Source organism: Bos javanicus, chromosome 24 (assembly GCF_032452875.1).
Source record: "Bos javanicus breed banteng chromosome 24, ARS-OSU_banteng_1.0, whole genome shotgun sequence".
Lineage (NCBI taxonomy): Eukaryota > Metazoa > Chordata > Mammalia > Artiodactyla > Bovidae > Bos > Bos javanicus.
The window spans coordinates 42,003,095-42,016,768 of record NC_083891.1 but is presented as its reverse complement, the minus strand read 5'-3'; the positions used below and the strand labels follow the sequence as shown (position 1 = coordinate 42,016,768).

Below are 13,674 nucleotides of genomic sequence, written 5' to 3'. Positions count from 1 at the left end.
GAAATATCTCCAAATTCATCTTAGAAGCCTGTTTACTCAATCCCAGTTCCATGAACATGTGCTTAGGGGGTAAAACATGAAAAGGGTTGCCTCGTGGCCTTTGGAAACGGCAGACACATCTTATCAGTTTCCCCGAGGCTCCCACCTCCCTCGCTTGTTGCTAAATTTCCAGTTAAATGGCCATCAGCTGCAGAACCTTCTTTTGCCTAGAGACCCACCAAAACCAGCTGCCTCGAGGGTCACTCAGCAAATAGGTCAGAGTGATGTGGCCAAAGGAATTATTTGCTGCCCTTCAAGCTCCAAGAAAGCCCACTGGACTTTGTGTTTTCTTCTTAGCAGAGGCAGTGTGAGATACAAAACTTACCTTCTGACAAGTTTTGGAGCACTGGGCCCCTTAAGATGTCCACAGAGTTTCTGTGAGATCAACGTCCACTCTCTGCCACACACAGGTCTTATCGGAGTCTGGGTTGTTTCTCTCCAGCTCAGTCCCTGGAGTCCGGTCAGCGTGAGGTCATCAGTTACCATGATGTCCTAGGCCAGTGCACTACCCTGCTTGGTGCAGAGACCAGCATGAGCCCCGTGGATCACAGGCCCCATGGATCATACAGTGGCGGAGGGACAGATGGTCAGTTCACCGAAGGTGTGTCACCAGCCCTGCTGGGAGGCAAACTGCTTCTCGTGGTCCTTTCCAACAGGTACAGTGGGAAAAGCGCCCTCCAACTAATGACTGCATACCACCAGACACTGGAGGACACGGAGAACACGCACCTGGAGTAGCCCCTGCACTGAGCCACCATCTGACTGGGTCCACAGTGATTCACAGTTGGTCCCTCAAACCCACTCATCTTCTGCACGGGCAGAACAGGCAAGGTAAGCGGAAATACGGCAGGCTGCACCACTCTGACCTTCACATCCCTGGTAGTGGCCCCAAGCTCTGCAGTTCCAGGGACGCCCAGAGGCTGTTCTGGAGTCTTCCACTCGGCCTTTCCCACCCAAAAGCCTGTGGGTCGCTCCATGTGTCAGAGGAGCAACGTGGGAATTCTGCCAAGTGTGTCCGTCCAGACAATGGAGTCGAGAACTAGACATACACGTGGGACAGACTCAGAGACACACCTGGCCGGCTGTCGGCGGACCTGACCCCAACACCCCCTCCCCTGGCTGATGGATTGTGGTGGCACGTGAGTCCCAGCCAGGCTCGCATACCCTCCCCGACCCCGCCGAAGTCTCATCTTCCCCTCCCCCAGGGCACGGTCTCCCTGGGAAACAGCCAAGAGGGAGACTGGGGGGGTGGGGCGCAGTCACGGCCTTGCTTCACAGTCGCCTCACTGCAGACCCGCTCTCAGCAACCGAGTGGTGGTCATGCCCCCACACCCTGGCTCCTCTCCAGAACCCCCACTGTCAGCGAGCACCCCCTCACACCGGGCCTCACGTAGCCCTGCAATCCTCAACGTGCCGCTATTTGGTGAATTTTGGTCCTTAGCCTCCAGAGAGGAACAGGCTGCCCGGACTCCTCTCCCCTTGTGTGAGTGTCTGGATATAAATCTGTTGACACCTTAGAGGCCGCAGGAGTCGGGTGTTATAAACCTCTCGGTCTCATTTCCTGGGGCCGCTGGAATAAACGACCACAAACCAGGGGCTTAAAACAACTGAAATATACTCTCTCCCAGCCTTGGAGGCCTCAAGTTAGAAATCAGAGTGTGGCCAGGGCGGTGCCCACTCTGAAGGCTCCAGGGAGGACCCTTCCTGCCCCTTCCAGGTGGTCCTCGGCGCGTGTGGCATCCATCTGCGCCTCCGTCGGCCAGGCGGCCTCCTCCACACGCATCTCTACGTCCTCTCCTGCTCTGACAAGGACACGGCGTCTGGACTCCAGGCTCACCCTGCTCCCATGTGAGCTCAACTCACAACGTCTGCACTGACCCTGATTACAAAAAAGGTCACACCTGCCAGCCTTCGAGCAGGTGAATGGGGGCAGGAGGGTGGGGAACACGGCCTCCCGCAGTGTGTCTCGGCCCCTGACTCACCCAGCGGCTCCCTCGAGACCCCTGCCATCTGGGCCCCCTCCCCTCCTGAGATTCCGTGGCATTTCAGTCCTGCTGGGAGGGCAACTGAGTGGGCCAATTTCCTGGCTGTAGCCCTGTGGTTCCCGTGGTGTGGGCACCTTCACCCACCTCGATCCTGAGAGGACCCTGGTCTCTGACCCTCCTCAAACCCCTAGTCGTTGCAATAGTCTTTGGTCTGGTCCACAAGGATTCTATAAGATCTCCAGTCAGGACCCTACTTTTTCCCCTACAGAATATGGGGCACTGTGTCCACATGTGTGGAGTCTGGCCCTACACACATAAGCACTGCTGGGCCCGGCTTCCCTCATCCTGGCCCTGGGCTTACATAGGGCATCTCTTCTGGATCATCCCCACAGCGCTCCAGGCAGTGCACTTCTGGGGAGGGACCACACGTCACATGGCCCAGCCTTTGTCACCTGGGCTCCCAGCCTCCCAAGTTACAGCAACCCCAGAAGACACAGCCCCCTTACTTCTCCTGCTCCCTCGATGGAGTATTTCTCAGGGTAGGGTGACCCCTGGGGGTGGGACCCAAACCTTCCCAGCCCGCAGCCCCAGACCTTCCTCCTCTCTCCAGCTGGTCCCACAAACCTGCATGTCCCCTACACAGCCAGGGCCCCACCTTCCTGCCTCATCCAGCTTCCACACCCACCATCCCATTTGTAGGGGCTCAAACTCAAACACACACACAAATACACGAGGTGTCCACTCTGTGTGTGTGACAGGTGTCCCTGAGAACAAACTCACTTGCTACTTTCAAGTTTTCACCCAGGATAAAAGTGAAGCTGCTTACCCAAAGCTGAGGCTTGATAGTTTTCTTGTCAAGCTCAGTTAAGCAAAGACAGTCTTCCTTAGCTCCATGTTGGTTAGTTTTCCAGTTGTGCAATAAAAGCCGTGTTTTTCATTCATGCCTCCTAGAGGAAATAAGTCCACATTTTTTTTTAACCCTGGATGCTCACAGAACCAGGGATTTTCCACTGTGGAGCTGCCCCCAGATTGTCTTCCTAAAACAGTGCCCTACCCTCCAGGGATGGCTCGGCCTCTGCACGGGCTGAGCTGAGGCTCCGTCTCGGGTCCTCTCAACGCCATGATGGAGGGTTAGCAACCTGCAGGGGTGGGGTGGGAGGGGGGAGCTTGTCTGTGAGTGGTACTGTGCTGTGCTAAGTCATTTCAGTCATGTCCAAGTCTTTGCAACCCCCATGGACTGTAGCCCACCAGGTTCCTCTATCCATGGGATTCTCCAGGCAAGAACACTGGAGTGGGTTGCCATGCACTCCTCTGGGGGATCTTCCCAACCCAGGGATCAAACCTGAGGCTCTTATGTCTCCTGCGTTGGCAGGCGGGTGCCTTACCACTTGCTCCACCTGGGAGTGGAAACTACTGCTAAGTAGTCCCCACATGCTGACCCCAATATGCTGAGTATCAGATGTTGCTGTTCAGTCACTAAATCACATCCGACTCTTTGTGACCCCATGACCCGCAGCACGCCAGGATTCCCTGTCCTTCACCATCTCCTGATGTTTGCTCAAATTCCTGTCCACTGAGTATCAGACAATAATATATAAAGTTATGACATTATATGAAATTCAATCATCAGAAGCAACTTTTCCTGTCACCTTGTGGGCTATAGAGAATCCTGGGATTCTAAGCAGCTTATAAAACAGATCATTCGCAATCCACAGCAGGTGCCCTGGCGTGCCTGTGTCCCTTCTCTCCATGGCCATGAGTCCCTCTCTTCCTCCCCCTCCCCATCTCCCGACGGTCCCACCCTGGTGGCTGTTTTCCTTCATGTGCTTTGCTTGGGGTATTAATATCCCTGTGTTGAGAAGCTCATCAGCCTGTTCCTGGAAAACTATATATAAAGTCGAGGAAGCTAATCAAATGTCCTGGAAAGGACACAAAGCGCCAGCCCATGTGCACTTCCCCACGGCTGCTGAAAGCTCTCCTGCTGCTTCCGGCGGGGGCCACAGAGAAGGGGACAAGCAGAGGCTCTTGCCTCCCTACCTCCTCCCTGGAAGCAGGGCACGACCTGCCCTCGCTTCTTCCAGCTCAGCTTCCAGCAAAGGCTCCCCACCCCCACCCCGATGCCAGGCATCGCTGATCACTCTGGCAGGAGGCCGCCTGCCTGGGCAGGACCTGGCAGGAGGAAGCCAGGCGTGGGAGCAGGGAGTCAGGGGAGGCTGTATCTGAGGACGTGTTCCCCTCCCTGCGCCTGGGTCATCCCACATCTAACAGTGAAGGGTTAGGTCTAGCGATCTCCATATATGCACTTCCAAATCCAACGATCTGACCCGCTGGGGCAACACCAGCTGCTGACTCACACTAGCAGGCCCAGCCTCTGGTCTGATCTTTTAACTCAAACTGCTGAAATACATCGGAGAAGGCAATGGCAACCCACTCCAGTACTCTTGCCTGGACAATCCCATGGACAGAGGAGCCTTGTAGGCAGCAGTCCATGGGGTCGCTGAGAGTCGGACACGACTGAGTGACTTCACTTTCACTTTTCACTTTCATGCATTGAAGAAGGAAATGGCAACCCACTCCAGTGTTCTTGCCTGGAGAATCCCAGGGACAGGGGAGCCTGGTGGGCTGCCGTCTATGGGGTTGCACAGAGTCGGACACGACTGAAGCAACTTAGCAGCAGCAGCAGAAATACATATAGTTAAAATCTCAGTGATGTTGTATGGCAGAAACCAACACGATATTGTAATTATCCTTCAATTAAAAATAAATAGATTAAGAAAAAAATAATTATCAGAATCCAAAAAATAAAAAGGTCTCAGTGATTTGCACACAAATCTGTAACATTTGCTCACATAGGGAGCCTGGGCTCACAGCCCTCCCACCCTAGCCCTCCTCCACCCTGCCCTCCCCCAGCACCTCGGAGGAGCCTCCACCCCCTCCGCCCAGCTTTCATCCACCTGGGAGCCAGCTCCTGGGCTCCTGGCAGCAATCACCTGACTAGAAACAAGGTCACCTCCAGGAGCTGATGTTGACCTGCAGTGGAGACCAGGGGTCCAGGAAAAGAGGGTCCCCGCTCTACTCCCCTCCACCAGCCCCGGGGAGAAGGAAGATGCTTTCTCAGCCTCCCTGAACGTGGGTTCTCACCTCTTGTCCGAACTCTCCTGAGGAGCCTGTGAGCAGGTGGGGTCCCCGGGCTCCTCCCGCCTGCACAGCTGAGAGGCTCTTTAAACTGAACTTGTGGGCTTTTTAAATTACAAAGCGAAAAGTGTCTCAAGTGACTGAAAAGATCAGGGGATCTGGTAACCATGAGCGTTTCTGGTACAAGGAGTCAATTCCTATCCACTGGGATGGCCGGGGTGAGATAGGATCCACCACGTAGGAATAAACAGCTCAGATGGATAAATGCCCACGAAGACCCTACTGTGCGCAAAGTGTGGGGGTCTCTGGAGTGTCTCCTCGGGCTGGCCTGGCATTGATGTCCCTGCAGAGCTCCTCAGCAGGATAACTGGAGACAGAAAGGGAGACTGGTGCCTCCTCAGGACCCACGACTCCCCAGGGCATCAGTCCCCTTGCCTGACCCCCCAGCACCTGCCTCACTCCTCACCCCCTGCCTGACCCCCCTGCTCCCTGCCTCACCCCCCACCCGTCTGACCCCCTAGCACCTTCCTGAATGACCCCCCACCCCCTGCATCACCTCTACCCCTTTCCTGACCCCCAGCACCTGTCTGACGTCCCAGCCCGCCGCAGGCCACACGGGTCAGAACCCCTCCCGGGGGGGAGGGGCCACAGCAGCCTCTGCCCCCAGGTGGCCCCACAAACTGTGGTTATGAGGGGTGGGTGCCAGATTGCAGGGGGTCACATGTCTGAAACAGCAGCCTCCTTGTCTCATGACCGCCTGCTCCAGGGAGCCTCTCATGGGGCCCTGCTGTCCCCCAAACCTCTGGAGTCATTGCTTCCACCCCCTGCCACCTGTCCTCGCACCCTCTCCCCACCCTCCTGGTGCAGACCAGGCTGTCCTGCGATCACCACACCAGCTGGGACACCACTGGGCCTGCCTTCAGAGGTAAAAGTGCTCCCACCCCACGCAGGTGGGCCTTCAAGAACAGGACAGATTTTCACTGGACCTCGTCTGCAAATGCAGTCACCAAACAAAGTCCACAGCGCTGCCCTGTGTTCTCAGATCACAGCGCTCTGATAAGTGTCAGACTGCTCAGAACACCTTTGAATGAGAGGAGGTCAGCACCGCACAGTAAAGTTTTATGAATTCAGCCGATTTGAAATGATCGTGAGAAGGAGTCTTTGAGAAACATAGCCTGGTAGAAACTTCCATGCAGGATCCTGCTTGAGTTTGGTCTTTAAATCTTTTAAAATAACAAATCCCATCCTTTCTTTTTGGGAGTAGGGTAGGCCTTGAGGACCTGGCTTCCCTGGCTTTGAGCTGGGGAGTTTCTCTCCCTTTTACATGAGGATCAGTGTGTGTTGGTCCCTGCCTGTTTCTCTCTGAAGGTTCCCACTGGTCCAGACTGGGTCTGCCTCAGATGAGGCAGAGACAAGCCTGTGACATCCATCCCAGTGTCTTCGATGGCTGGTCACCAGGGAATGGTGATGATTTTCACCTGCTGTTTTGAGTGCGGTTTGACTTTCAATGCATCCATGTCTTTCCTTCCACAACATTGTTAGAGACAGATAAGTGGAAACCCATTGTTCTACTATTTTAAGAATACTGGAATGGATTACCATTCCCTTCTCCATGGGGATCTTCCCCACCCAAGGACTGGACCCAGGTCTCCTGCATTGCAGGCAGATTCTTTACCATCTGAGCCACCAGGAAAGCCCTTTTAAAGAACATCAACAAAGAGAACATTTGTGTAACACTTTGTGGACTACATGGCATTGAAACAAAAATCATGTGGCTTAAATATCCAAATAACCAGTAACACCGGAATTGCTCTTTCCCTCATATTTCGATTGAGGTGAGTAAGTAGGTTGTCAGAGGTCAAGAGTTGTCAGCAGCAGGTGGGTTGGGGCTTGAACCAGGGCCATCACTGTTCTGAGATCTGGTCTCCTGTCAGGAGCTGCCGAGCGGCAACACCATACATGTGGTAAAGAGACAGCCTACCTGATTCCAAGATTCTCTGAGCCAGACTCCCCCTGGTCTTCAGTTACAGCGACCAAGGTCGGGCACCCACCCCAGCAGCATGTCCCTGGACCAGCCTCCAGTGCACACTCTCGCCTCCTGTCATTATCTCTGGGGCAGAGAAGAGCCCACCGCCTTTCTCCCCAGAGTACTCTTCTCAGAAACGTCAAAGGTGTGTTCCTGCCACAGACCACTTGAGCTGTTTTGGAAATTGGGGTTAATTGCAAGACGGGCCCCAGAGCCCAGTGAGCCACCTCTGGGGCTGGTGCTCAGCCAGAGGTCAGCAGGGCTGGGCCCCAGGGAGAGAAGAGGGCCCTGCTGGGGAGACAGACAGGGACAGCAGCACCGTCTCTCCAGCTGGGATCACGTGGGTGACCCGCAGGAGACACTGATGACGAGGAGATGCCTGGGACCCAGAGCTGCCCTGGTCTGTAAGCTGCCCCATGGCTTCTGGCTTGACCTAGGCCATCTGATGAGCAAGGAAACAGCCACCACCTCGTGCCCCCTTCCCAGTCGCACAGGGGTCGCTCCTTCAGTGAAACACACCTACAGTGGGTCACCCATCACCCCTGGGACCTGTGTGTCCACAGTTATACCCTCAGACACAGCCTGAAAGAATTCCCTGGTTGAAGGAGAGTTGATGCCTCCCTGGGTTAAGGTCCAGGTCTGGGCACCATGGCCTGTTTTGAACGACTTCTTTAACACTCTCTACCTTGTCCTCTTTCATTCCAACTTCAGGAAATTTTTCAGAGACGTGTACATGAGTAAAATAATGCTTTTTTCTTGCCCAGTCAACGAGTCTTGCCCCAAAGCACACTTACAATATTGACAAACTGAAATTCACCTCCTGTCGTTGGTCCAGCAAACCGTGGACAGGCTTTCAATGCGAAGGCCTTTCTCTCTTCCTACATGTGGCTTTAAGTTATTGAACTAACGTCACTCCTGGGCAGCTCGGCCTCAGCGATTTCACCTGTGACATCGGCACGTTGCTCCATCTGACTCCGCACTAACAAGGGTCCATCTGACTCACCACTAATCTCGTGCCCAGATCAAAGGCGGTGCGCACCAGGTATTCTCCTAAAAGAAACAAAGCATCTCATGTGCTCCTTGAAGGCTCTGCTTAATGAAACCTGGCAAGTCTTTTTTCTGTGCACACGTGTGACACACACACTGATGAATAAAACCTGTCCAGATGGGTGGAAACCGTCTGATCTGTTATGAATAACAAATGGACCAGAAATCAACAGATCCCCTGAGAGCATGGTGCTGATTATTTCCTTAGTTGATTGGAGTGTCCAGGCCATCCTGATGGATGGAGCAGAAGCTCCATTGTGAGGGGAGGAGAATCCAGAAGTCTTGTTATCCCAGGAAATGCCAGCAAAATTCCACATCTGGTTGACAGGACTTTCGTACAAGTTCGACATTCACCAGAACAATTTTACTGTCATGGTTTTAAATTTCAATAGAATATATTAATTGTATGTATATAATTAATACAAGGGGATTCCTAGTGGTAAAGAACCCACCTGCCAATGCAGGAGACATAAGAGTTTCAGGTTCAATCCCTGGTGGTGGGGAAGATCCCCTGGAGAAGGGCATGGCAACCCACTCCAGTATTCCTGCCTGGAGAATTCCATGGACAGAGGAGATTAGCGGGCTATCCCTGGAGTCGCAAAGAGTCGGACACAACTTCACAACTAAACAATAAGAGACTAGATCTTAAAAGTTCTCAAAATAAAATGCCAACCACAAAGGTTCTACTTAGTAGCCACATTAAAAGGAAAATCAAACAGGTGAAATAAATGTTAATAATAAATTGCGTTTAATCCCACACAGCCAAAATATTATGATCTCAAAATGTAATCTATATAAACTGTACTGGGAGATTTTACGATCTTCTTTTCGAAACAGATCGCAGAAACTTGGTGTGTGTTTTACCCTTCAGCACATCTCCCTTCAGATGCTGAATTTTCATCAGAAATTCTTGCTCTGTGTTTAGATTTCATAGCCTTTGCAATTGAAAACACTAGATACACACACCCAAGTGGTGCAGTCATACTGAACAGTTTTTTGATAGCTGCTTTAAATTTAAGTGCTACATAATTAAATGAACAATGTATTTGCCTGGTTCAATAACTATCTGTCCAGGAGCCACCCTTCTGGACATCACAGTGGTCAGGGCAGACAGAGCCAAGGGGCCACATGACCCGGAGCAGTAAAGGGCCAAGGTGCTTCCCAAGGGCATGGCTGTGGGAAGAAGCCACGGTTCCAGTGGCTGTTAGTGGCAGAGACTGCAGTGGAGGGTCGGTGGTTAAAGGAAAGTTAGGAAAAGTCAGCCAAGCCAACTTCTTGGGTATTGACTTTGTAGGGAAGGAGAGACATGATATGGGGACCTCAGTGGGTGCAGACCAGAGAGTGTTAGGAATATTAACTCAGAGAAAGGGAAGTCCTGGACAAGACTGCATAGAGGAGAATCGCTGATGCCATCTCAGAGCTGCTTTTCTCTGAAATCATGGTTTTCTGAGTCTTTTTGGCTGTGGCTTGCAGGATCTCAGTTTCCTGACCACAGGCTGAAGCAGTGAGAGTCTGGATCCTAACCAACAGGCCACCAGGGAACTCCTTTGAAATCCCTGTTTAAAGCCACATGTGATCATGAGAGTCACGGCAGTAAAGTTTACCAAGGGCCTCCTGCATGTTGGTTGTACTTGGTCCGTGAGTTGTCACATTAATTGATATGTAATTACAGAATCATAGGTTCTGCTCTAAGCAGGAAAGGCGAGGCCAAAAGTTCAGTAGGACCAACCCGTCACCGCAATGGGAACGGAATCCCGAGGTGGACGCTCTGTCTGGGACCTAGGCTGACACGTGGAGACCCGGCCCCTGTGCTCGTTCCTCTGAGCTGTGGGACTTGCTTCCTCGACACGGAACTGATGCAGAGCAGCTTCCGACACGGCGGCCACTCTGATGCAGACAGGACAGAGAGCAATGCTGAGCCTGCGGGCCAGCGCAGCGGGTCCTGGGCCACAGAGCCTGCAGCGGCCTGAAGGCCAGCACTCCCAGGGGCTGAGAGGCTGTGTGTGAAGCCCCCTTATTTGTCCGCCATGATCAAATCGTTTGCACAGTCCTGCAGGACATGGATCCTTCACCAATGGCTGGAAATCGTAGGGAAACCGGTTTATCTGCACCAGGCCTGCAGAGACCACAGCCGCTCACACGTGCAGAAAACATGTCTGGCCCACTTCAAAGGCGCCGTGCCTGTCTTCACCACCAAAGGAAGGAATTCCGAAAAGAAAGCCATAAATAAGCCTATGGGTGCAGGGTGGAGCAAGGGGGAATTTCAGCTTTTTGGATCACTCTGTTGAAAGGCAAATTTTTCCCCCTTTTTTCTTTGGCTGATCTTGAGCCACTAAAGCAATTGGCATAATTTTTAAATACTGAGCACTAAATAAGATGTGTTTTTTTTTTTTAAGTTTATCCATCTGTAACAGCAATCCTGGTTCATGAGAAAGAAGGCAGTGACCTCACCTGCTCACAGAATCCCACTGGCCACCGGCTCCTGAGAGACCCAAGAAGGGCTGAGTCAGGCGGAAGGTACCAGACAGAAAACCTCAGGTGAGAAAGCGAGTCCCAGGGTTCACCCCTCACCCGGTCCTGCCGGCTCATTTGATGGGGAGGACTGTTGGGAAGTCAGCATCACCCAGTCAGTGTGAAGGCCCTGTTACGTACAACCCTATAGGAACAGCCCACATGTACACAACACACTTGCCTTGTTCCAGGCAAAACTCTGAACATGTTACATATGTGTGCATGCATGCTCAGCTGTGTCTGATTCTTTGCCACCCATGAGCTGTAGCCCACCAGGCTCCTCTGTCTGCCACTCCATGGGCTATAGCCTGCCAGGCTCCTCTGTCCATGGGATTCTCCAGCCAAGAATACTGGAGTGGGTTGCCATTTCCTTCTCCAACAATACATATGGATATATTTTAATCCCTTCCATCTTCATAACAACACTTGAGAACAAGGACACCAAAGCACAGAGAAGTTAAGTCACTTGCTCAAAGCCACAGAGCTGAGCAGGGCAGAGCCAGAACTGGATGGCAACGTGGGCTCTGAGCCTGCTGGAGATGCACTATTCCTGTCTCACCCCAACTCAGCTGTTCTCTGAACAGTTTCTACATTTAAATCCTGGGGAGAAGAAACTGACATTGAAGGAAATACCCTCCCTCCAGACTCCAGCTAATTCCAACTTCCTCATCTGTGTAGCTGATGGATATACAGATGCCACTTTAAGGGCTTTTTTTTTTTTTTTTTTTTTGCTTTGCTTTGATATTAAGATTTTTCTTTTAACATGCCATGAGATATCTTGACTGTATATTTCCAAAAGTATTTTTCCAGCTGCATCTCCCAAGACTTTACTGAATGTGGGCTGGTAGCTCTATATCTTGTGTGCATGTGTTCAGTCAGGTCTGACTGTTTGTGACCCCATGGATTGTAGCCACCAGGCTCCTCTGTTCATGGGATTCTCCAGGCAAGAATACCGGAGTGGTTGCCATGCCCTCCTCCAGGGGATCTTCCTGACTCAGGGATTGAACCCAGGTCTCCTGCATTGCAGGCGGATTCTTTACCATCTGAGCCACCAGGGAAGCCCCATGGCCAGGGCCCAGGTAAAGACTGGCCTAAATTTCTTGTCTGGTCTCTGATGGAATCCCATTGATGAAGGAGGCCAAGAATCCTGGTGAGTAACCATCTGCAAACGTGACACATGGTGTGGTCACAGGTCCCAGGAAGGAGGGTGTGAGCATCACGGGGGCCATGCAATCTGCAGTTCTGACCAAGGCCAGGGGAGACAGTCACAACCCAGGATGAGGGTGGAACCACCCAGATTCAGCACAGAATATGTGTGTCAGGAGCCTGGGGGCTCTAAGCTGCTGGGCTTCAGGTGAAGGGCTCGGGCCCCCAGTCTCCACTGCCAGGTGAACAGCAGGGAGCCATGTAAGCTCTGGTGTGTGTGGTCTCCAGGCCGTGCGTGCCTTCACTGTTTTATGAGGGCGGCTGTGGATCCTCAGACCATTTAACAAACAGATGTGCAAATGGAAATACCAAAACCTGTTGCAGAATACTCATTTGTATGTTAATTTATTCAGTCATTCACTAAACATCTATGGAGCACTCCCTGTAAGCAGGCGATGTGGGAAAGCTGTGTGGATCTGTAGCAGCTCTGAATTATTCATAAGACCGCTCCCTTGCTGAACATGGATGACCGCGTGGGCCTCATTTTTGCCTGTCCGTGCTCATGAGCCTTCTCTCAGCCTGTGGACAGTGAGAAGCCCCAAGGCGCTGGCCGGTCTGTGGGGTAGGTGTATGGAGGTAGGAGCTGAAGGTGGGGGACCCTGCCTGCAGGGCGAGGGCCTGTGTTTATGGTCACTGTCCTTTCAGGCCCCAGCATCTCATCCTTCTGCCCCGGGGGCCCAGCATGGATGAGGGTGCGCTGGGCTTCTGGGCAAGGCCACAGGCCATTCTGTTTGGGACACACGTCATGGGCCTCCGTGTAGATGCTGCCAGCGCCCTCTGCTTCTGTGGTCCAAGGCTGTACAGCCTCAGAGAACCACCTCACCTCCAAACAGACTGACACGGGAAATCTGAAATTATCAGAGCAACCTCTTCTGTGTGTAACAACCCTTCTCCAGAAAGACCCAGTGTTCATCAGGTAACACCTTTAAACCACAAGCTTTCTTTAAGTGTGGCTCAATTTAGGAACGGATTCCAATTTCTGAAGCTGGAAGAGGCCTTAGAATCCAAATTTTTTATTTTAAAAAAACAAGAAAAATGGGGCCAAAAAGGCAGAGTGACTGGCCCGGGAGCCCAGCTGGTGGGCAGGCAGGGGTGGGACTCAGAATCCCTGAGCCTCTGTACCCACTCGGCATCGCATACCTTATTGCCTACAGCAGTGCTTACAAACTGTGCACAGGATATATTCAATTCTGAATTATCCTCACTGTGCACATCACTTGATCCAGAAGCACAGAGAAGTGGGAGAGACTGGCTGAAAGCCAAAAGAGCTGGGGTCCAGTCTCAGTTCTATAGGTAACACACTGTGTGACCGCAGGCAAGTGGTCCAACCTCTCTGGACTTCATTTCCTTTGTGTGTAAACTGACCAAAGTTGAAAGTCTTTCCCATCTCCACTATCCATGGCTGAATGCAAAAAGCCTTGCATGGTTAGACACAGGTCATGAGCAAAAGAGAACTAGGGGAGGGTTTGGGCCGAAACTTGCTGACTTAATTTGCTCTGTGTTAATAGCTTGAGTAAGGGAACACATGGTCCACCAGGAGATCCCCACGTCCACCGAGGTGCAATGTGCAGGGTGAAGAGCCACTGTGGTGAGGGACGAAGGAATAGATGGTTCACAGGGCCACCCACCACGGAGTCCACGCCCCTCTGGCCACTGCGTCATGACTGGCTGTCAGCAACCCCATCCTAGTCAAGGTTGGGGGGAATGGCAGCCAGTCCTGGTCCC

At 52.4% G+C, this 13,674-nt stretch overlaps 2 long non-coding RNA genes across 4 annotated transcripts in view; one reads left to right on the top strand and one right to left on the bottom strand.

Moving 5' to 3' along the window:
- The window catches only part of LOC133237651 (uncharacterized), a 44,774-nt gene that overhangs the window by 11,150 nt on the left and 19,950 nt on the right, over window positions 1-13,674 (bottom strand). The window contains exons 2-3 of one of the 3 annotated variants that reach the window (XR_009733286.1): window positions 2,851-2,971; window positions 365-1,078 (exon numbers count right to left, since the gene is read on the bottom strand). This is a non-coding gene — a long non-coding RNA (uncharacterized LOC133237651). Of the gene's footprint in view, window positions 1-364; window positions 2,972-13,674 lie in introns of all 3 variants that reach the window. The other 2 variants (XR_009733287.1, XR_009733285.1) reach the window with 2 other exon arrangements.
- Window positions 6,719-12,136, top strand: LOC133237650 (uncharacterized). The gene is made up of 3 exons (XR_009733284.1): window positions 6,719-6,994; window positions 10,629-10,770; window positions 11,771-12,136. It is a non-coding gene; the product is annotated as an uncharacterized LOC133237650 (long non-coding RNA).